This window comes from Falco naumanni, chromosome 4 (assembly GCF_017639655.2).
Source record: "Falco naumanni isolate bFalNau1 chromosome 4, bFalNau1.pat, whole genome shotgun sequence".
Classification (NCBI taxonomy): domain Eukaryota; kingdom Metazoa; phylum Chordata; class Aves; order Falconiformes; family Falconidae; genus Falco; species Falco naumanni.
Window position 1 is genome coordinate 28,410,505 of NC_054057.1, and position 21,703 is coordinate 28,432,207.

General features: G+C 43.9%; 1 protein-coding gene across 7 annotated transcripts in view; it reads left to right on the forward strand.

The window, feature by feature from the left end:
* The window catches only part of LOC121086128 (cytochrome c oxidase assembly factor 1 homolog), a 53,796-nt gene that overhangs the window by 20,570 nt on the left and 11,523 nt on the right, over positions 1 to 21,703 (forward strand). For 2 of the 7 annotated variants that reach the window (XM_040589387.1, XM_040589393.1), the window contains exon 1: positions 8,915 to 9,117. The exons of the other annotated variants lie outside the window; for them this stretch is intronic. The gene's annotated coding sequence lies outside the window, so the exon portion shown is untranslated. Of the gene's footprint in view, positions 1 to 8,914; positions 9,118 to 21,703 lie in introns of those variants that run through there. 7 annotated transcript variants of the gene reach the window in all.

Genomic DNA, 21,703 nt, shown 5'->3' on the forward strand with positions numbered 1-21,703 from the left:
CAGAGTTAGTTTTGCTGTAAAAGCCCGTCTGACGGCACCGTTCAGGATGTTTTTTTATTTAAAGGATGTCTTGCAGCAGCTGCTAGTGCTGTGGGAGCACACCTGCTCCGCTAGTATATGTGCGTGTATTGGTGCAAGAGTTATATCGCACGTGTGGGCAAGCACTTCTCGCAATTCTAAACACTAAAAGAAAAGATGGTGCTTTATCCCCTCTGTTTTAGGGGAATCTCTGTGGCTGTGGAAGGTAGACGTGGAGCAGGGTTTTGGTACTGTGATCCCAGGCTTTCATCCAAAGTGTGGGGTGAGGAGACACCTTGGTGCTGGAAAGCCCTCAGCTCAGCACCCCTGGGCAGTGACAGTTTTGCTGCAGTGGAGAGCAGATAAAATTTTCAAGCAGGCTTGAGGAGCCAGACAAGTTAGGCTTTTCTGCAAGAGTGATTCTGGCTGTTATTTCCTTTCTTGAGACTGAAGATAGCTTTCTCAATTTAGGCAATGGTTTTCCAACCTCAGAAATCCCATTTTCCCTTACTAGCACTGCTGCTTTTGGTCACAAAAAGAAAAAAAATCTTTTTTCCCCTCATTTTTTCAGCCCATCTCACCTCAGCAGGAGCCAAAACCAGGCTCCTTGTGCCTGCTATGCAGAGCCAGCTGCTGCGGTGGGAAGGGGAAGGTAGGCACCAGGCCAACTGCTGGCTGTGGTGCCGCTGCCAGTCCTCATCCTCCAGCCGCTGCCCTCCGCTCCTTCTCTGACAGCCATTCAGCCGCAAACACTAGCTAGCAGAAGGAGATACTCTAGGGAAAGCAGTGGGCTGCCTGCTGATCGTGTTTATCACTTCTGCAAAAAAACCCCAACAAAACAACATCCAAAATAACCCCCAAACCTCCTAAAGCTCTCTTCTGTGCTGGTTCTTAGGCATTATTTGCATCTAGTGGCATGAAATTGAAAAGCAGGCTGGAATAAACTCCTCTGGTATCTGGGCACAGTATGTTTACTGTGTGGCTTTAGTTTAACAGTGTCCTGAAAGGACCCTTGTTCTTTATAGCTATACCCTGAACAGCTAAAAGTAACTGGTTTTAAAATACAGATAATTAAGTCCATTTAAATTTTAAAAAGGTTTTACCTCTAAGGAGGAAACATGTAGGTTGAAAATAAGGAGTAGAGGAGAAATTATTCCAAGTTGTGCAGTTGACTTTGTGCTGGAACAGCCTGCTTTTTCCCAGGTGCTTGCCTGCTGTTGATGACTCTTGGCATTATGCATATGCAGGAAGGCAGAACATGCAAGAGGGCTGCATACAGAGAGAAAATTTTTTACCTTACAGCAGCCTCAGATGTTGCTATTCCCTCTTACTCCTGCCTGTGACCTTTGTTTCTTATATAGTCCCCTTGCTAGACAATGTTAGGGGCTGGGCCTCTTGATTTTTTTTTTTTTTTTTTACCACTTCTGATAGATTCTTTATCACCTGCTCCCTGTAAGGCAAACTGCAGGGCTGCTTCCCTTCTGTAGCAGCTGTGCTGGAGAACTGCTGATGAAGAACAAAATGGGAGCTACTGAGCAATCATTTGGAGACTGGCTATTAAAAAAAAAAAAAGCCAGCTAATTAGAGCTTAGAGGAAGAGGCAACACTTTGTGCAAAAACACCAGAAGGTAGGCCCTCCAAATCCCATACACTCCCTGTAAATAGCTATAATTAACCCCACAGTATTCAATTTATTAATTAAAATTTAATTAATATTTTCTGTCCTTGACAATCATCTCAGAGGCGGTCAGGAAAACACAGTGGCAGCTGGGTTTCCATAGTGCAACATTGACATTCAAGAGGGCAGAGGCATTGGAGACTCATCTCAGTCTCCTGGTCGTACCTGTAATAAAACAGACCTGAAACTGATCACTGGCAAAGGAGAGGAGGACGGGAGACAGTGCAGGCCCCAGTGTTCTCATGCAGACTTCCAGGCATCACCCTACAAATGCAGCACTCACCTGGCTTACTTGGAAATGTGAGAGAGAGTGTGAAATGGTGAGAAAATCAATGATGTTTTTACTTATTTGACCACACCTGCTGAGGGCTGCTGTATAGCACTGTGTTTCACTTGAGTTTGATATTCTGCTTGGTGCTTTGTCTGAGTAGAGTGAGCTCAGCAGAGGTACCTTTCCTGAACTTCATGGGCCCCACCAAAGTAGAAGAGCTATTGCTTAGAAGTAGTAGCTTGGCATACTCCTGTTTTGCTCCAGGAATGGGTTTCTTGGTCATTCATCCTACCCGTGGTCAGTATGTCAGACACCTGTCAGTGTCTGAGCTCTCTCTTCTGGAACAAATCCATTGATAATCCCCAAGGGGAAACCTGAGTCATCAACTGCATAGTTCACTCCAGAGCTTGCTCCAACAGACAGATGTGGAAGACACCAAACGTATTTACTTCAACAAGGACAGTTCTTCAGTGTTAGTTCAGGTTAGGCAATAGCATAATTTGTGCCCTCACCCATTGCTTTCCTAGAGCACGCAACAATTTTTTTCTGGCACTGTAATGTTTTTGATGCAGCACCGCTCTGCTGGCCTGCAGCATACACCTCTTAGTTTTCTTCATACTTGGAACCGAAAAAAACCCAAACCACCAAGCCCATGCACAGAAAATAATGACTGTTAGCTACAGCATCATGAGAGAAGATGTGAGCTGAGCAGTATGTGGCATGGCCGCAGCCAGCCTGCTCAGCGGGGAGCAAACTCTCAACAGTGTGGTCATAAGCCATCCTGCAAAAACTGGCCTGTGGGTGAGGGTCTGCCGTACAGTCCTGGTGAGAATGGCCGTGAGGTAAAGGAGGTCGTTTATTCCCCGTTTAACAGAAGGGTGCAGACTGAGCCAGCAAGAGAACATTCTTGGAGCATGTTGAAACCAGAACTCTCAGGTCACGGGGAAAAAGCTTTCAGTACAGAACTGTTAGAAGCAAGTGGGGACAGGAGGTGGAACACAAGCACTGTCATCACTACCGTCCTCTTCTCTCTGCTACTCTGGGTGAAACATGATGGGTTAGGCAGGTTTTTGATACACCTAGTGGATCAGGCCCTTCTGGTAGTGAAGTGACATGCCATTTCTCAATCCTGGAGAGGCAGGCACCACACTGTTCAGTGCTGTGAGGTCAGAAGTGCTGCTGAGCACACCCAGAAGCCCAGCTGGAGGTTCCTGGTGAACACAGCACCGGAAAAGATGAGTGTCACAGTTTGGCGTCTCTTTGGCCTCTGGGCTTTGGTGCATAATTGCAACTTTAGGACCATCACGGACCCTGCTGTTACAGTCTCTCTTATTGGTCACGCAAGAAACCAGCCTCAGGCCCACCAGACCCTGAGTTACACCTCCCATCAGTTGTGTGCTCCCAGGCATGGCCAACACTGAGGGGTGATGGGGGGCTAGAATGAACAAGCTTTCCACCCTCATGGGAAAAGAAGTGCCTCTGGTGCCCTGCCAAGGTGCTCACACAGGGCTGTCCCCAGACTGGCAGCAGCAAGGCCAGAAGGGTGGAGATGAAGATGCCATTGCTATTGCGATGGTTCCATTGGCTTCGGGCTGGGACACCTGATGCGGCAACGTTGAGTCATAGCAGCATTTAATCTTGTGTTGCCACATGTGATGAAACAGGCCCGATCCATTGTTATATTGTTGGTAATTCCAGGTAGATTTCAGTAGAACTGAAGGAGGTGGAGATAGATGCTGAAAATCACTGCAGCCTTCATCCCGACACGAAACTCCAGCTAAGCACAGTAACTGTCTAACAACTATTGCAACTATTGCCTGACTTTGCATGCATCACTTAGCCTTTTCTTACTTCCTTTCTTTCAACTGAATTTTTAGAAAGGTACTTCCTGTACCTCTCCAAACTTCACCAGCTTCTCTGACTTTTACAAAGATCAGGGGAAAAACCCAAAACCCCAGGCAACTCTCTGCTAGGTTTTGAATTCGACATTCAGTACATCCCAACGATTTTTGCTTTACTGTTAGTCATTTGTACTAACCTGCAATTAAAAGGCTCAGCATTTGTTCTCATCTCTTTCTGAAATTACATTTTCCACTTCCTAGGCCCTGGCCCCAGGCAGTGGATTTTTGAAGCAATCATGCCTTGGTAATTAATGTTTAAAGATGGATGTTGCAACTTTTAACACAGTGTGTTGCTGAGTAAACATCCAGCAATGCCTGGTACCAAAAAAGAATACAAAAACCACAAGGCTTTTACTGGAAGCTACAGGTTTTGTGGACTTTATCCTTCGAGCTCCCAGCCGCAGTACGTTTGATTACCCCTTCCTCCATGCTTGTGGGTGGGGGATACTGCCATACTTAAAATGAGCAGAAGAAAATAAATACCACATCTGATCTGTCAGTTCTTTGTGCCACTGACTCATCACCCCAGAAAGCTTGCTGGGAACGATTAGCTCATACAGTGAGGGAGGAGATAAATCTCTGACAAATGATCTGTAGTTGTTACATGACTAGTGTCATTTTGGATTTTTGCAAAAGGACGGGAAGACAAGGGATGGAGTGGGAGGAGAGGAAGGGGTAAAAATGGAAGATGAGGGAGCAAAGTATAGTCAGAAACGCCGTTTCTGTTTAATCTCCCTGTTAGTCCTGACTCTGCCTTTTCTCTGTAGAAGCCACAGCTTCTAGTCTGTTACTCACCCAGTTGGTTTTACCTGTGAGCGCAGCCCGTCCTGTGTGGGGCTTCTGTGTGCGACTCCAGCTTCTCCTCAGTAGCGTTACCCGAATCTCTCATTGCAGCATTTTTTGGTGCTTTAGAAATTAAGTTGCTATCGTCCCTTTCTAACAGAAATCCCTAGCAACTGAAAAGGCGAGTGGGAAAATCAGCAACCTCGGCATTTCGGGAAGGGGAAAGGGTAGTCTGGATTGAGACTGCCTCCTGACTTTGACATCTGGCTTGGGCATTGCAGTCCTGACTCAGACCTTTTGGAAGACACACCTCATGCCTACCATTTCCCCATCGGTTGGCATGAGACAGCCGCCTCTTCACCTGAGACTCCTAAGACAGGAAAGGTGGGGAAGTATTCATATGGTCTTGTGCATGGCTTCTGTCAAAAGGGGCAGGGGCGGTCACTTTGTACCATAGGAGGGGTCTGGCCATGCCAGGGACCCTGTACTGCATCCACTACTTCTGCATGTCCCCTTCCGATCCGATCCCTTAGTGCTGTTTCTCATACACTGAGGCCTTTCCTGATCTGGTCTGTCGGAGGCCAGTGTCAAAATCCTGAACAGATCAACTGGAACAAGAACGAATACAACTTGGGGCTAGTTTCCCCCACTCCCTCCCCTCTTTCTTTTCTACCTTCCAGAAAAGAAAAGGAAAATTCTCAACCAAACACACAACTGGCAGGTTTTTGAACCAAGTTTGGAGCAGGTGCTTTGGGCTTTGTTACTGTTTGTTGCTCTTTCTGCTCAGAAGAAACCAAAGCCCAAAATGCTCCTGGAAGAGCTCCATGTATCTGATTCTGCAATCAAGTGTGAAAAATGAACCTCTCAAATAATCTTGCCTTTCTGGAAGTGAAGTTCAGGCTCTAACAAAGATTAGTAGGAGCAACATTCATTACTAGTCATACTCATTTGGGCAACAGGCAAGTTTCTGCCTGTGCTCACTGCTAGTATTCATTATGAATGTGCATTAGGGACTTCCTAAGCAGTAATCCCAGCTGAACAGTAAATGAAGTATCACCTTCTACTTTAAGAATTTCCTGTTCTTTTAGCATTATTTATATACCATCAAGAGCGTGCTGATACATTAACTGGGTACCCAGTGCTTGGCTATTTCATTATCCATTGCTTTAGTTATCTGCCCAGATCTGCTGATCCTAAAAGATTTAAGCTAATTTTTAGAGGATTTTGCTGTTGAAACACAATGGTTTTGAACTCTTTCCCCCACCCACCCACCCCCCCTTTCATTTTTTGGCTGTTTAAAAAGTTTTCCAGTAAAGATGTGGACTTACTTCTACTAAATTTAAGCCTGCTCAAAATAGCTTGCTCGTGTTTTTTCTGTTGCTTTTTCACAGATCCCTTAAAAAACAGAGGTCCAGAGAGCACTACTGCAGGGTACAGGGTGCTTCAGTTACACTTCATGTTAAGTGCTTCAGTTACACTTCATGTCATGTGTCATGAACATGACACAGATCGTTCAGCATTTTGCTAAATTAAAGCATTACCAAGTCCCATGGAATGGAAAATGCTTCGGGAGTAAAAGCGGTGTGTTTTTCAAGAAATGCTTAATCCTAAACAGATCATTCAAATGGAGTGTAATAAAGACTGCTACAGCTAATGAAAAGATTTTGTTCAACCTCAGTGGGCTTTCAAACAGGCGGAGATAATATGCTTGCTTTTGCTAGCAGCATTCATTTAGCTGTGTTTCCTTTCCTAGACTGGGAATCAGATTTCGTTTTCCATTGTTTATAGAGAAGGACTCAAACTACTCAAGAAGATCATGTGGGAGCCACTGTGTTTAGAAGAAGGAGCTGCATTTGAATAGAAGATGCCTCCCGACCTCATGTTCAGCCATTTAGCTTTAGTCAAAATAGGCATCCTTACCATGCCTTTGAGCTGATGCCCTACAAGAGACCACGTCAGTCTACTGCACACACTGCCTTGCTGCAATGAGGGACTTTAAAAGAGCCCACATAAACAAATGGCAAGCAGCTGTCTCACATGCCAGCTCACACACGTGTGTGCATGAGTTTACACCAGTATATCAAGCCATCCAAGTTTATACACCTAAGGTTGGAAATGTTTATCTTTTTTTTTCCCCTAGGCTCCATTCCCAGCTTATTCCAAACCCTGCCCCAGAGTTAACATACTTAGTTCTTACATTGCCTGCTTTGAAGTCTGTGGCCCTGAACTGGGCAGGCTCCCAGCCCCTTCAGTTGCCTCTGGACCAGACTTCGATTGGTACATTTTATCTAGAGGACATTTTGAAAGACTTATGACTGTTGACTTCCAAGGCTATTTCATAAGTACCAGGACTTGTAAAGAAGCAAGCAGAGGCACAGAGTAATTTGATCAGGGGCACGGTCACCTAACTATCAGGGAGGAGGGTAAAAATCAGAGATCTGGCTTTCTACTTGCACCAGAGCATAATTTGCTGTCTTTGGTTTGTCTTTTGCTCTTTCTCCTCCTTACTTCTTCACTGTTAGAATTAAGATGGACAAGGTAATTTATGGTCCAAATTACTTTTCTTGTTCTGAAACCAGCAATGAATGCTGTAGTTTTTTCTGAAGGAAAACCTTTCTCTAAAGGTGCCACACGCTGTATTTTTCTCTCTAGGAGTATGGGATAGGGAGAAAAAGGTGCCATTAGTGACCCTTTTGCTATGTAACCTTTCCTTAAAACGCCAGCAACTGAGCTTCCACAGAGAGAACAACAAATACTGAAAGAGGAATGCGAAGGACACTGTGAAAGAAGAAAGCGAGAAAAAGGATCTGCTCAGACAAGTTTCTCAGGAAAGGTGATGTAATATGTACTGTAGAAAATCCTAGCGGTTGACATAACTTACTCTCATTCTAAGTGGCTGTGGCTGCCAGCAGGCTGGGAGAAACAAAACATACAGCTGGGAATACAGCTGAGCAGACTGTTTTGTCCAAAAGAAATATAGTAGGTGTAAAACTTGTTTTCAAAAGATGTCATTGAAGTTTAATTGAAAAGTGTCCTATTAATTAAGGCTGAGAGACCAATGGATGAAAGTCTCATTTCTGTTGGGGCTGTTGGTGGTGATACTGTAACATTAACTCCTGCGTGCTGTGAGTACACAGGAGGCTGCTGTGGGGATGCTGTGGCATGCAGTTTGGTTAGAAGCCCGTAGTCCCGTTCCTAGTGTTTAGCAAATGTTTAACAAGCTTTTAACAGCTGTCTTGAAAATTGCCTGGTTTCGTATTGACTGACTTGCACATATTTCAGCCTGGTTTCCTATGGAAATGACTGTTCTTAATATGTATATTGTGTGTGTGTTTGTGTGCATCTGTGAATATACTGTTTGGGAGCCTCCCTGTCTGTTACAACAGACCTAAAAGAGAGAGACACAGGGTCTTTGAGATACTAAAGATACTAGAATTTTGTAGAAGCAAGTGGCTGGATACTGAAGAGGGTCTGGGTCTTCTTTGCAGGGGAGAGGCTGCAGGTAACAGGGTTCTCAGTTGGCCATGGAGAATCCAAGAGGCCCAAATCTGGATGATCCCAGGTTTTCTTATGCCACTTCTCACAGAGCTTACTAGTTTAAAGATCTTGGCTGCAGCCTGAAATGCTTCATCTTTCAAAACACTAGCTCATCTACTGTGTTCCTCCTGGTACGTGTGCAGAGCAAAATGCTGCATGTGCAGAGAAGGGTAAACACAAAGAGCCCTTAAAAGAGTGATGTACGTTTTCAGGTGGGCTAGTTCTTAGAAACTGGATAAACTGGTAAACAAAAAGTCCCAGCACATGAACTATAGTGGATTTATGTATCATTACCTACAGAGAAAGAGCTGTACAGGAGGACTGTCTAATTGTGAAAATTGTATTTAGTTGTAGGACTGAAATTCATGGTCTGTTACCTGCTTTTTAGAAATACTGCTAGCACTGTTCAGGCAGCCAGCAGGCATGGTTTCATGCAAAAGAACGTGTGGTTATTTTCATAAGTTTTTTGTGAATACGGCTGGACAAAGCTGCAGGGGATCCCTAATGTTTTTGATGGGACTACTGGCATGTCAAAATATCTTGTGCTAACTTCTCGCTTTACTGTAAATTGGTTATAAGGTAAACACAGGCAGTAGGACTGACGGTACTAGGTGTTGTCTTGGAGTGGGAGGTAGAGGGATCCTGCTGAATCCTTAGGAATGTCTGAATATTCTTCCTCTGCCTCTGCAACATGCCCACTCCCTTGCTTTTTCTCTTTTGCTCAAAGTGGAGTCTGGATAAGAACTGTCAGGAGAGCTTTTCAGCTGCATTGAGGCTACCAAGTGATAGCGATCTTGAACCCCCATTTTAGAGGACTGGCACCGAAAAGCCTGTTGCTATGCCAAGTGCTTTATAGGACAAGTAACACTCCCTGCTTCCTCAGCTGCCTAAAAATACAGCCATAGATACTGAGCTTCAGTCTCAATACGGTAAGTCAGGCTTCAGAAGCCTTCATCCATTGTACGATTTGGTTTAAAATAGTTACAGTTATCAGCCTATCTTACAACTGTTTTAAACAAAGCCAGGGAAAAAAGCACTAGAGCACAATGCTGTGTAGTTGACACTTATATTGCCAGATCTCTTCTTGTTGTAGTAAAACTACAATAAAGGGGCTCTCGCTACTACACCCTAGCACTGGGTTGATGTTCATTTGCATTTCAAGAACTCCCTCAGTTACAGCAGTGCTGAGGCCAGAAAACTGCAGTGGATCACTGGATTGCCAAAACCAGTCTTGTTTCTTACCCATGACGAAAGCTCAAGATTTCTTTGTTTGACTGCAATCTGGAACTGGAAAGTGCGGAAGATACCTTCTAAGCTGGGCAGTTACTTAAGGGAATGAAGTGCCGGTCTACTTTTTTTGCTAGGATAGAAAAACAAGGTTCAGAAAGCCATGTCACTTATCAGTGACAACTCCCTATCCTAAAGATACAGTATCCCTAAATGTTACTGTATCCCTAAAGATACAGAAACATTTCAAAAAGCTCATCTTTGGTTTTCCTTGCAATTCGCTGGGTGCTGCTTAAGAGAACGTTTCCTCCAACTAAAACCTTGGTGACTAGAGAAATAGGGGAGGGCAGGCAATGCAACTGGCTGCTCTCGTTTTGCGTAGAGATGAAAAGCAGCTGGTTGTTCCTGTTGGCCTTTAGGCCAGCATTTGGCAAAACTTTGTTCTTTGCTGTTGCCACTAGGTCCTTCCCGGTGTCACACTCATACAATGCAGCCCTTTCCCATTCCTGCATAATGGCCATGCATACTCTTTGTCTTTATAAAAGTCCATTTGTGGCTTGAAAAGCTCATATCAGAAACAAACCTATTTAATTTAAATCTCTTGTGGTTTCTTATGTTTATTCTTTTGGTGTCTGAGCAGAGTTGCTATAAGCCTGAGAATGGTTGCTGCTCCCGTTTCAATTTCTTCACCTCCCCACTCCTAAACCAGGTGACATTTTAAGCTTCAAATTGTATAGCAGGGAGCATGTTAAACATCAGGTCTGCAGGAAATGGGGAACAACATGATGGGGCTGCAGCATTAAGAGCTACAAACAGCCCAACTCTCCGTATTAAAGAACAACCACTTTTGGTTTAAAGTGTGAACAGTCCTTCAAAAAGCTACATGAAATCAGTTTTCTGGGTGATGGAATGTACGCCTGCCTAGTTTACTTCCTATTAGGTTATTAACACTTACTGCCTCTGTAACTGCTGGTTATTGAAGGAAGGACTTAACTTTCTACCAGAACCCTGGGACTAATTAAAACATTGCCATTAACTTTTAATGAGAAAGTTGTTACTTTCACCAGTAAACTGGCTTGGGCTCTTCATCCCATAAAGCACAAATGGCGCATACTGAATCACAGTTAACAAATGGATTTTGGGGAAAATGCAGTCAGAGTGCAGCTTGTTGCGTTAGTTAAAAATGCTTGGTTGCTTTCTTCTTCCTTTCCCCACCAGTACTGGATACTATATGTGCTAACTAGTATTCGTCTCTCAGCAAGGCATCCAGACCTTGTAGGGCCAGTTCTTTTTTCCAGGAAGACCTTTGCATCATAAAACGGCTCAGACAGAATATGCCCAGGGGAAAATCCCATACTTATAGGAACTTCCAAGCCAGGGTATAGCACTAGTTGCTTGCCTAGCTGCTTGTCTTGGGTGGAGGAGAATGGCCTGTTAGAAAGGAATGGCCAATACAAATGGAGAACAAATAAGACACTTGAGGGTGTGTCTAATGGATCTGAATATTGAGGGCAGGAAAGGAGGACGTTTTGCTCCTCTTCTGTGCCAGCCTTGGGCAGAGGAGCAGGTGGGGTAAATTTTAGCTTTGTATATCTATCAGCCAGTTCTGCTCTCTTATTGTTTGTACATACACACACTAAACTAGCCAATTCTGTCTTCTCTGGTACCAAGTTATACCTCATTTAAAGTGATTGGATTTACACCAAAGGAGTGTTACATGAGGAGAGTAACCTATGGGGACTATGCGTCCTCAGTACTAATGTTATAAAGGTTAAAAAATAATACAAGCCATTTCACAATGTATTTATAGAGAGAATGGTAAGAGCAATGAATAGTGCATTTTATTCCAGATGTTTAACAAAGATTAAATACATATCTGAACACTGTTGTTTTGAGGTACTTCCCTAATCTGGCTTTGCTCTTGCTTATAGCAGTGTAAATAAAGAATTAGTCTACTGAAGTCAGCAAAGTCATTAGCCTGTATTAAACACTGAAGACAGTGAGTCTTGCTTTTCCATTGCAAACCCCATTCAATTCAGTATGAATACAGCAGTAACATTTAAGTGCAATGCAAGAACACAGCCAACTGCTAAATCTGTGCCCTAAATTCAGTACAGGGTTCTTGAGCTGAATTTTCATCCGAGTACTCTTGAATGCTGCAGCACTAAATCTCCTTTTCCTGCAGTGTAATCTAGTTTCTTTCCCCCAGAAAGAATTATATTTTCCTTTTTGTAAACAGAGGCCACATGAAACACATGGTTGTCTTCTGAGCAAAAACCTCAAAAGACCGTAGCTTATATATATTAAAAAACCAACAACCCACAAACTTCTGTTTGGAAGCTAAATGCAGTTTTTGAGTCTATCAGCATTTTTTTTATTCCATACAAGTTTTTTGCGTAGTGGAAAATATACACCCTTAGGAGGGTAACAACTATGATAAGTCATTAAAAAACAAATTATCTAGGAAAGTAATTTTTTCCATAATGAAAGTGGCTTGGCATATATTAGTGAAATGAATTAGTCACACAGCACACCTTTCACAACCTCAGAAGAATTAGATTACGGCCTGTACGTTCCCATGTGTAACAGGAGCTGCTCTCCTCTTTGTACATGCACCACTGTCACTCCACGGTTTCTGATTATGTTTTATTCGTATGTAAACATAAATCTCTCACAAATCAGTCCGAAGCCTAAAACTAACCAGACCAGTTCGTATTTTTGGCATAAGCTATTCTATTTGCTCATTTTTCCAGATTAAAACATTTTAGTTGTTGTGATACAGAAAGATTCCAGGTTCAGTGGCAAGAGGTGACAGCATGACATTTAGGAGATGTATGCATGGGAAAGGGAGGAAAAGGAAGAAGGAAAGAAAGGCACATTTGCTTTTGACCCCCTCAGTAGAAGGAAGTCAAGTGAGCAATAGCTACCCAGTTCATCCTTTGATTTAGCACTCTGCTTTCTGGGACTGTTCAGAGTAGAGAAGGCTCGAGGGGGAGTAAATACCTGAAAGGAGTGTGAAGAAATGGGAGCCAGGCTCTTTCCAGCGGTGCCCAGTGATGGGATCAGAGGCAATGGGCACAAACTGAAACAGGAGGTACAGTCTGAACATCAGGAAACACTTGTTCACTGTGAGGGTGACTAAGTGCTGTCACAAGTTGCCCAGGGAGGCTGTGGAGTCTTCATCCTTCGAGATACTCAAAAACCATCTGGACATTGTTTTGGGAAACTGGCTTAAGGCGAACCCATTTGAGCAGGGGGACTGGGCAAAGTCACCTCCAGATGTCCCTTCTGACCTTAGCCCTTCTGTAATGCTGCTTTGGTCTCTTGTCAGTGAGAAGGCAAGGCACCTAATTTTCTTGGTGGCTCCCTTCAATCAAGGAACAGCTAATTTTAGAAATGCAAAGGGTGCTCCAGCAACCAGGAGCTCTGGAAGGGACCCCAAAAAGCATGTAGAGTTTGCAGGGGGAAGGAATGAAATGCTTGTGGGATCAGGATGGGCGACCTTACATCTGGCCATTAAGTAAAACAAAGCAGGAGTGCAAGAATTACTTATTACTTCCACGTCAATCCCTCCAAGTAACATTCCTATCCTTTTGGTTTCAGGGAGGGAGAGCTGTGACATAACTAATAAATATACTTAAGTATCACCTGATGACTACAGCTTTGTGCCAGTGGCATTAGGAGCCCAGGCAGGATACTGAGAACTGTGGTGAAAGGACTTGTCATATGCAAAAGCAAAGCAGAGAAATCTGGATGCCTGAATTTTATGACGTGTAACTTCAATGCAGAATGCTGAGGCCTTGATAGTTTCTGGGATTACAATACTTTTTTTTCAGACTGATTTACCATGTCATTCACCTGCAAAGGATGAAGATGGGCACATCAAGGGGTGGTTAGGTCCAGGAGCTTTCCAGTGCCAGTTGCTGGTGCTGCAAGCTGCAACACTTAGCTCTGGTCATATAGACAAGACAACCAGGCTTTGGGGCTGCACTCTGATCACGTGGGGGGAAATACAGAAAACAGAGTCACACACCTCCTCCATCTGTGGTGACTAGCTTGTCTTTTTGAATGCCAGCTCTCCTACCTGCTGAGAAATAGCTGAGCTGGACTTGAGAGGTCGGCAGCAGAAAAAGGTAGAAGGCAAGTTCAGTGCCAGGTTCAACACTGCCTTTTCTCAGGATGTTGCCTTCCTGCAACAGCTTCCCATCACCACAGCGAGACAAGGTGCCAATTTCTTTTTTCCCTCTGTAAGTGCATTTAGCAAAAGGGCAGGGTAGAGGGGCTGAAACTTTCACAGACATGAACTCTGTAACGCTAAGGTGCAGCACTCCCAAACCATATTAGGGCAACCTAACGTGCATTAGGGCAACCCTGACAAGCAAGATACAAAAGTGCAGTTGCAGCTTTAAGGTAGAAGTAGCAAGTTTCTGTCTGTCGTGCTGAAAATACAATATCTTGCCAAGTAACAAAGAAGGCATGTTTTCATACACTGCAGTGGACAGCCCTGTTACCAAATAATAATGCCTTCATCTTTTGATGGTGCCGTTAGAAGTGGAGAAGGAGCTCTTTTCACATCTCGCTCTATTCTGCCTCCACTTCTAATAAATACGAGTGCCTGAAGCTGAAAAGCTCTACACTAAAGTGCCTGGGTTTCTCTAATAGAGACCTCAGAGAAGTGCTGCTGGGGTTAACATACTGTTTTGCCCAGGCATATACAAATGTATTGCAGAAGGCACTATGCAAATAGTGTTCACAGAGTTTATAATTTCCTGTTGGAACAGCAAAGAAAAGAAGGTCATTGATTTAAACCAGAGAATACAAATGATTTCCTGCCCACAAAGCTGCCAAATGCTTGGAGTTATTGATTTTTTTTCCTCCCTGCTGCTAACCAAACACTTCTGGTCCTGTCATGGGCATCATCAGCTTATTGACTAAGTAAACATAACCCATTAAGCTGAACATTTTAAAAAATAATAGAAAATTACATTGGCTATACTAAAAAAAAATATCTGCATTTAAAAATTAAAGGAGAGAAAAAATAAAAAGGGGAGGAAAGAACTGTTCCTTAAATTAATTAACTTTTATGTAGATTCAAGTTACTGGAATTTAGGTTAGTATCCAAAAGAGAGAGAAAGGATTAAATTGAAAAAAGACTGGGAGGAAAAAAAAACCCCTTTCCTAAAAAGCCAAAAAGAGGAGGGTGCAGGGAAGTGGGCACTTCAATTCTTAAGACCCCGAGGAAAAGAAAAAAATTACTGCAACATTGAGATTGAAAGGGTAAAAATGTGTGGCAGCAGCATGGTAAAGGCATGTTCTTATTTATTTATTTCTTTACTTATTAGCAGCAGGAGGTCTGTGCTGTTGTCTGAGTATTTTTTTTGAAGCCATAGCTGAGCACAGCTGATGCTTGGCCTTGGAACATGTCAGTTTGAAGATAGCACACACGGTATTAATAAATGTAGAACAATACTTGCTGTCAAGTTGGTTACAAGGCAGTAGTTCGCTGAAGGGGAGCCTGACAATGTCAAAAAGCATTAGACCAGAGCCAGCAAGTGCTTTATACGCTACAGCTGAACCCAAAAGATGAATTGATGCCCTAGATCTGACTTTAAGGCATCTGTCTGCTTTGGAGAGCGGGTGTTTTTCTGAAGAAGCATGGAAACAAGTTGCTTTTCTCTCCTCCTCCAACTGCCTGCCCATATGCGGAAGGCAAGGAGCAAGATGCGAGAGATCAAACCGTAGCACGTTGTAAATGCGCAGGGATGCCTTGCAGACAAAATAATCTTTGGAAGTAGGAGCACACACTCAGGAGAAGTGTTTTGAGGTGACTCCGAGCAGCAGGGAGACAGCTCCCAGGCTGCAACCCCGCAGTGAGGGCTGGTTTCCCCTGGCCGAGAGCCTGGCAGTCCCTTGGCGTGAGAGCTAGCAGCAAGAGAAGAGCCCGTCAGAAGAGACACCAGGAGGGAAGTAAACAAGCAGATTACGAAGTGATGAAAAATAAGGCTATCAGCCTTCTGCAGTGACATACAAGAAGGTGTGACCATTTCCTCCACCCCCTCACCCTCATGCCTGTCGACTGAAGAATACTATTAAGTCAGGTAGTCACAGATTATTAATGACCTGTTAACAGCATCTTTAATTTTCTAATAAGTGCCAACTGTGGCTGCTGTAATTATTTTGCTGGTCCTACAACACGCCCTGTGCCAGGCTGCAAAATACTTTTTTTCCCGCCCCCCCCCCCCCCCCCCCCCCCCCCCCGCCCCCCGAACATACTGTTGTGCCTCTTAACATGTGCGTGTACCGCTCACTGGCAATTCCACACCTAAGTAGAATTACATCTTAGGCTGTCAGAGCATTTTGCAGCCATTAAATGTCACTATCTTCCAGCAAAGTAGGAACCAGGAAGTGTTTAGGCACTTATTTTTACATGTGTGAATTGAGACACCCAAAGTTTATGGTTTTAGCCACAGTGATCCAGTGAGTCAGTCCCTGAGCTGCTTGTGAAACCTGGGAGCACCATCTTCTGCTTTGCCTGCACTGGCATTGCATGAACTGCAAAAGCCACAGATAAATTGGAAGTAAGACTGAGTAGGGGCTTTTTCTATCTAAGCAGAGGTCCCTGGGAGTCACGTTGTCTAAAAGTGATGGTATCTCTATTGTTCTTCTTCCTAATTCTCACAAATAGAGAGCTGGGTAGCATGCAACTAGAAAACAAAACAAAAACAAACGGAAAAATGTGTGTGTTGTGGTCAAAGGCAAAGGCTTTCCTATGCAGCCTTCAATTTAAGAAGTCTGTGGGTATGGATCCCTGCCAGCGTCATTAAGAGCAGCAGTGATTTCCCGCTAACTGGTCCTGTTTCCTTTTCTAATGGATCACAGCACACCTCTGTGTCTCCTGTACACCACATTTGTCAAATTGCGTTGTGTTTAGCCCTGGGTAATCTGATGTTTGACCAATAAACCACATAAACGAGTATTTGAAGATTACGGTAGCAATAAGTGTATGATGTACGTATGTTAGCAGCCCTATTTGAAAGCTGCTGGCGAGGGTGGCTTGAAAACGCCATAAAGCAGCCTGATTTTTTAAGATCCCAGCACTTTTAGGCAACAATGATCCTGTAAAGGTATTGGCTGTCGAGCACACACAAAGCACATGGTGTTTTGAAAAATCTCAGCTATCAACACTGTGTAAAACCATGGTTTATGCTTTTGTCCAGCTCTTGGACTGTCACACCTCTTTGCTGAGCAAAAGCCCTATGCTGTAGCTCTATAGGAAGAATTGTTCCTATTTCCCTAAAGGTATATTTGCTGTAGGGAGCAGCCCAGGAGTTGTGCTGAACCTGTCTAGGCTGGTATGTTTTAGCCTGAGAGGACAGTGCATAGGCAGGGACACAGCCCGGGTGTCTGGAGACCAGGTGCCCAGCCCAGCACAGGCTTCCTGCAAAGCCGTTCTTTTTTCTGCCACAGCTCTGCAAAATGAAAAAAAAAACCAACCAACCAACAACTCTGCCTGCCCTAACAGGAGCTAGAAAGACCTAAAAGTTAGTGGATCAAATAGAGTCATCATCTAAAGCATTAAATGGAGAGAGATTATTTTCCCTCAGATCTTTTCCCACACATGTTGAGGAGGAAAATGTGGATTCCAGTCAGCTGTTCTCTGAAATTCCTCTTGCCCTGACTCATTTTTGGAAGAGAAGCTGATTCACATCCAACTGTCTTGTGAGCATCCAGCACATCTTTTCCTTTTTCCAAGAGCGGGTGGATAAATCAGTAGCTACTCCTCAGATCCAGGTAAAGGTCTGACTCCAGATGCTGCATGTGCAAATGGTGTGGCAGATTCCACCGCTTCCTTTGCACTTTTGCTCTCTCTATCTCCCACAGCTCTGTGCCCAAGTTAACAAGCTGGATCTGTCTTGAATGGAAACCTTCAAGTATTATGGTAGTTTCTTTTCCTTTTTTTTCTTTTTTTTAATGGTTTCCATCATAACTTTTTTTTTTCCTTTTTGTCTTTCTGAGAATAGAATGTTTCTAGGTCAGAATCCCTGTTGGTCTTGTGCTCTTTTTGGTGTTCAACACTTATTAAAAAGTCACAAGCCTTTGAGGTTATTTTTTCCCCAGATCTTAATTTGTGTTAACAGATTTAGCTGATACTGAACCAGTTCTGCTCATATGGGCAAGGACCAACTTTTGGAAACGATTCAGGTGTCCAAGATGTTCGAAAGTAATTAGTTTCCCTCAAAGCCTTAGGCTTTAAGAGTCGATCTGATGTATTTCAAAGGGGCTTGACTTTCAGAAGAAGGGTAGGGCCAGCATTTTAAGAAGGAGAGGCCCTTCTGGGAAGGATGTAGAGATGGGCACTTGAAATAAACTCACCACATCTGTGAATCTGGGGGGATTTAGGGTAGCATTTTATTTATTTTTGGTTTTCAGAAGGATGTATGAATAAGAGCAAGGTGCCTGTGAAGTGCCAGAGGTATGTACTGCTATAATACTGTAAAATAAAAGGCATTATATGAGCAAGATGTTTGGCCTTAGGGCTGCAAACCTTCCTGTCTCCACTGACATTTTTAAAGGCTTTGTAAATGGGGCTCCATGCTGATCATAGCAGAGTAAATCACTCATTTCTGGCAGCAGACACATGACAAGGGACCAAGCATCATATGATTTATACTATGTTCCTGCCTTAAACATTTTTTCCCTGTGACTGCCTCTCCTGGCATTCAGTTCCTTTAGGTCACTGTCTACTGTGTGCCTATTTAATACATGCATGTGGATCATGTTTTTGAAGTTAGTAAGACTACAGACAGGCATAAGCCTTATCAGGATTGGTGTTAGAGTGTGTAAACTTCCAGACAGGTGCTAACATTGAACATAGCCACGCAGTTCCTAGTCCAATGACCCCTGCAGTACTTCTATGAACTTTTGTGGCCATTTGCTTTTCTCTTTACAAGGTAAAATGTGACCTGTTAATCAAGAAGGTTATTACAGACTCTTCATGTTTCTGGATGTTTTTTCCCCCTTCTTAGGATTCAGTAACTTGACTGAAGGCTTGATAGGTTGTTGGTTTGGGCTTTGAGAACTTGTCAGTGTCTTCAGCATAATGCATGTATCGGACACAGATAAGTGCCCACAGACTGGCAAGAGAGCTAAGTGGTTGCCACTGCACAGAAAGCATTGCAGGCTGTTTGATCTTTCCGTGAGAAATGGTTTGGTACTCTTCACTGATCACTTACCTTGCAGGTTTGGTGAACCTATTCTAAGGAAACTATATACAGAAAATGCGCGTCACACTACAAAAACCTCCCTGGCTTGACAGTCCACTTCTGCTAAGCTCCTACTAAGCACAGAGTGCTATTCCCCTCTCGTCCTGACAGCACAGGACAGTCAGAGGACTGTATTTGCTATTTCTTTATGTGATTCTTTTCTTTTAACATGCCCATTTGGAAGCTGGGCAGTGATGTGTGCTGCGGGGAGGCACGGGCACAGCACAGAGCAGTTCTTTTGAACCTGGGATTGCCGTGCTCGTGACCTCACTCCCAGTGGCGGGGAAGCCAAGAAGCTGTCCTGTAGCTTTCTCAGGGAAACCACTCGCTCTTAAAACCATAAACACCACTGACCTTTTCTTCCTTGCACCTGAGATGCAACTTTTTCATTTACCCTACTTAGGAGTTCTTACTCTTAAATCCTTTGCAGTTCATCTCTAAAACACAAAAGGTGAACATTCAGAGCTTCCTCTCCCCTCCATGGTGTCCAATTACAGAAACATACAATTAGGGATGTTAATGACAGCTTATTAAGCATTAACCTATAACGCCGTGCTCCAATAACAGCAAAAATGGGTCACGCTGTAGATGTAATTATCCTGCTTCTCCAATAACATGCCCTAGTCGTGCCTCTTTTCTTGCAATATCTTTCAGTACAAAGCATGGGCAGCTCTAGTTGTCTTGAAGGATGAGCTGGAGTGAGTTGTTGAACTGGCTGGCACATGAAAATAAGTGCCTTCAAAAAGACCGAACAAACTTCTTGGCAACTTGGGAGAAAAGCAAAAAAAGGATTTAGGCACCTGCCTTCGTTACCTGCAGTTAGGAAGACAGACTCCATTTCACAGAGGGAGAAATGGAGGGATGGCAGGAGAAGGCTCCTCAGACCAGGGGAACAGTGGCCCCACCTTTTCCCTCTGCCCGACATCGTGGTGTGCAGTGGGCTGCAGGGGAGGAGGGCACTCGGAGGTGAAGGTGGGCAGGCAAGGGGGAAAGAGATGCAGTACAGGCAAGGCCAGCGGATGAGACTGTCGCTTAAGAGCTCGTGGGGAAGTAGTCTGTAACAGTGGAGTACAGGAGACGTATGAAGATATATAAATATACAAAAGTGTGCAGATGAGGGCACCCAAGAGAGTAGAAAAAGGAAACGAAACTAAAATATCTGTAGGTACCATGCCAGGCTTTGTACTAACGGAGGAAGCCACCTGCGTTGCACCGTGTGCCCCAGGAAATGTGATACAAGAATGAGGTGGCTGTTCAGAGCCCTTAATCATTCTATTGACTATTTTCACTTTCCTGGTTAATTAGCTAGCAGCAAAGGCAGAAAATAAACAACACTGTTTCCTGGCTTGCCAGTAATCTCCCCAGTACACACCACTATGTCCCTTCAAAGCATTTTAACCAGGGTAAGTTAGACATTTCTAGGAAGCGATCCACAAGGAGACCCTGGAAGGGACCATTCCAAAGCTGGCTGAGAAGGTGTTTTACCTCCCTAAATGCCAAAGTATGTCCATCTGTAGAAGAACCACTGAGGAAAAGAAGAGTATTACTCCTGCTTTTGGTTTGACTGTGAGTTAACAAACTTCTTTCTTACAAGTTGCTGAGGTTTTGGTGAAGGCAGATTGTACATGCAAAGCCTTTGGTATTTCTGAACGTGCTAGCAGGGGGCATAATTTGTGCTGTTACTTCTCAGAAATGAGGTAAATAATACGCTGTGGCTATTTCCATGAAAAGTGGGAAAATAATATGCTGAAATGATGAGCCTGTCCAAACGCTTCTGCTGTACTGTCCTCTGTTCGGCGACAGTACTGATGAGGAGATATTTTGTAGAGCGTGAGTGTCAAGAAGTTGTTTCTAAAATGTTGTCCTGGCACATTATTAGTATAGAAATTGGCTTGCACCCAGATGCATTATGGATCTTACAAGATCAATGGATGGGCAAGAGCGCAAGAATGTGAACTACAAGTGCATGCTTGTGCTTGCGTGTGGTTTGCCTGATACTACCTGACATCTCCTGTGACTTCCAAGACTACCTGGGTGGCTTGCAGAAAAGCTGGACCTGGGGCTGACTTAAATCCCACCGGCCCTAGGGAGAGCTTCGTTGCAGAAGGACTGGCAACGCCTTGAAGTTAGACGCTCAGGTCTGTGTTCAGGCCTATTGATAAGCTTTAATTTAATTCAATAGTAGTCTTTGCCACACATATTTAGTGCGCCATGCCAGCACCTTGGGATGACAGTGGTTCAAAGTGGTTTAAAGGCTCCCAGCTGCTTGTATTGGTGGTCTGGTGGTACACTGTCTTGGCCAGGTGAGTAGGCAGTGGTGGAAATTGAGACAGCCAGCAGTGATCTCACACTGAGTTTCCATGGATCAAGGTACTTCTCTTTGATTTCAGAGCAATATTCTGGCTTACTGTTTGGTCTGTGATAGTAACCAGAAGGTGGAGGTGCTGGTGGAGCTTGGTAGTGCCAGGAAGAAGAGAAGGAAGAGGAAGAATTGCCTTCCCCAAAGAACATGCTGCCCTAGCTCCTTTGCTCAGGTCTGAGGCAAGTAAAGTGAACGTTTGCGGCTTGGAGAAAAAGCCGCTGCTTCACTGCTACCTGCCCTTGGTGGAGGTGCCCAAGACCAACCTCTGCTACACACATTTCAGAGACCAAACCAGAAAATCTGAATTTGCTGAAATAAGGGAGAATCTCTTAAGCCTAGCCTATTTTTAGAAGATCCTCTGTGGAAAAAAAACAAAGTCTAATTAAAACCAGACTTTATTGTTGCAGTAACCCACCATTTCACATGTGACCCTGGGAGTCTTCCACCTCTCTGGGTTTGTTAGATCTTGCTGTTAACTGCCCGAGTCCTGCCTGGTTTCAAAGTCAAGCCTGAACACTACCCTCTCTGCCATATCTTACTATTTTCAAGGCACAAAATGAACATCACCCTTATTAGGAAGCTGTGCTCTTAAACATTTATTTTTAGAGAACACTACTTAGAATGATTTAATGTCTCTTTGGTAACTGTAGGCTCAATGTTTTT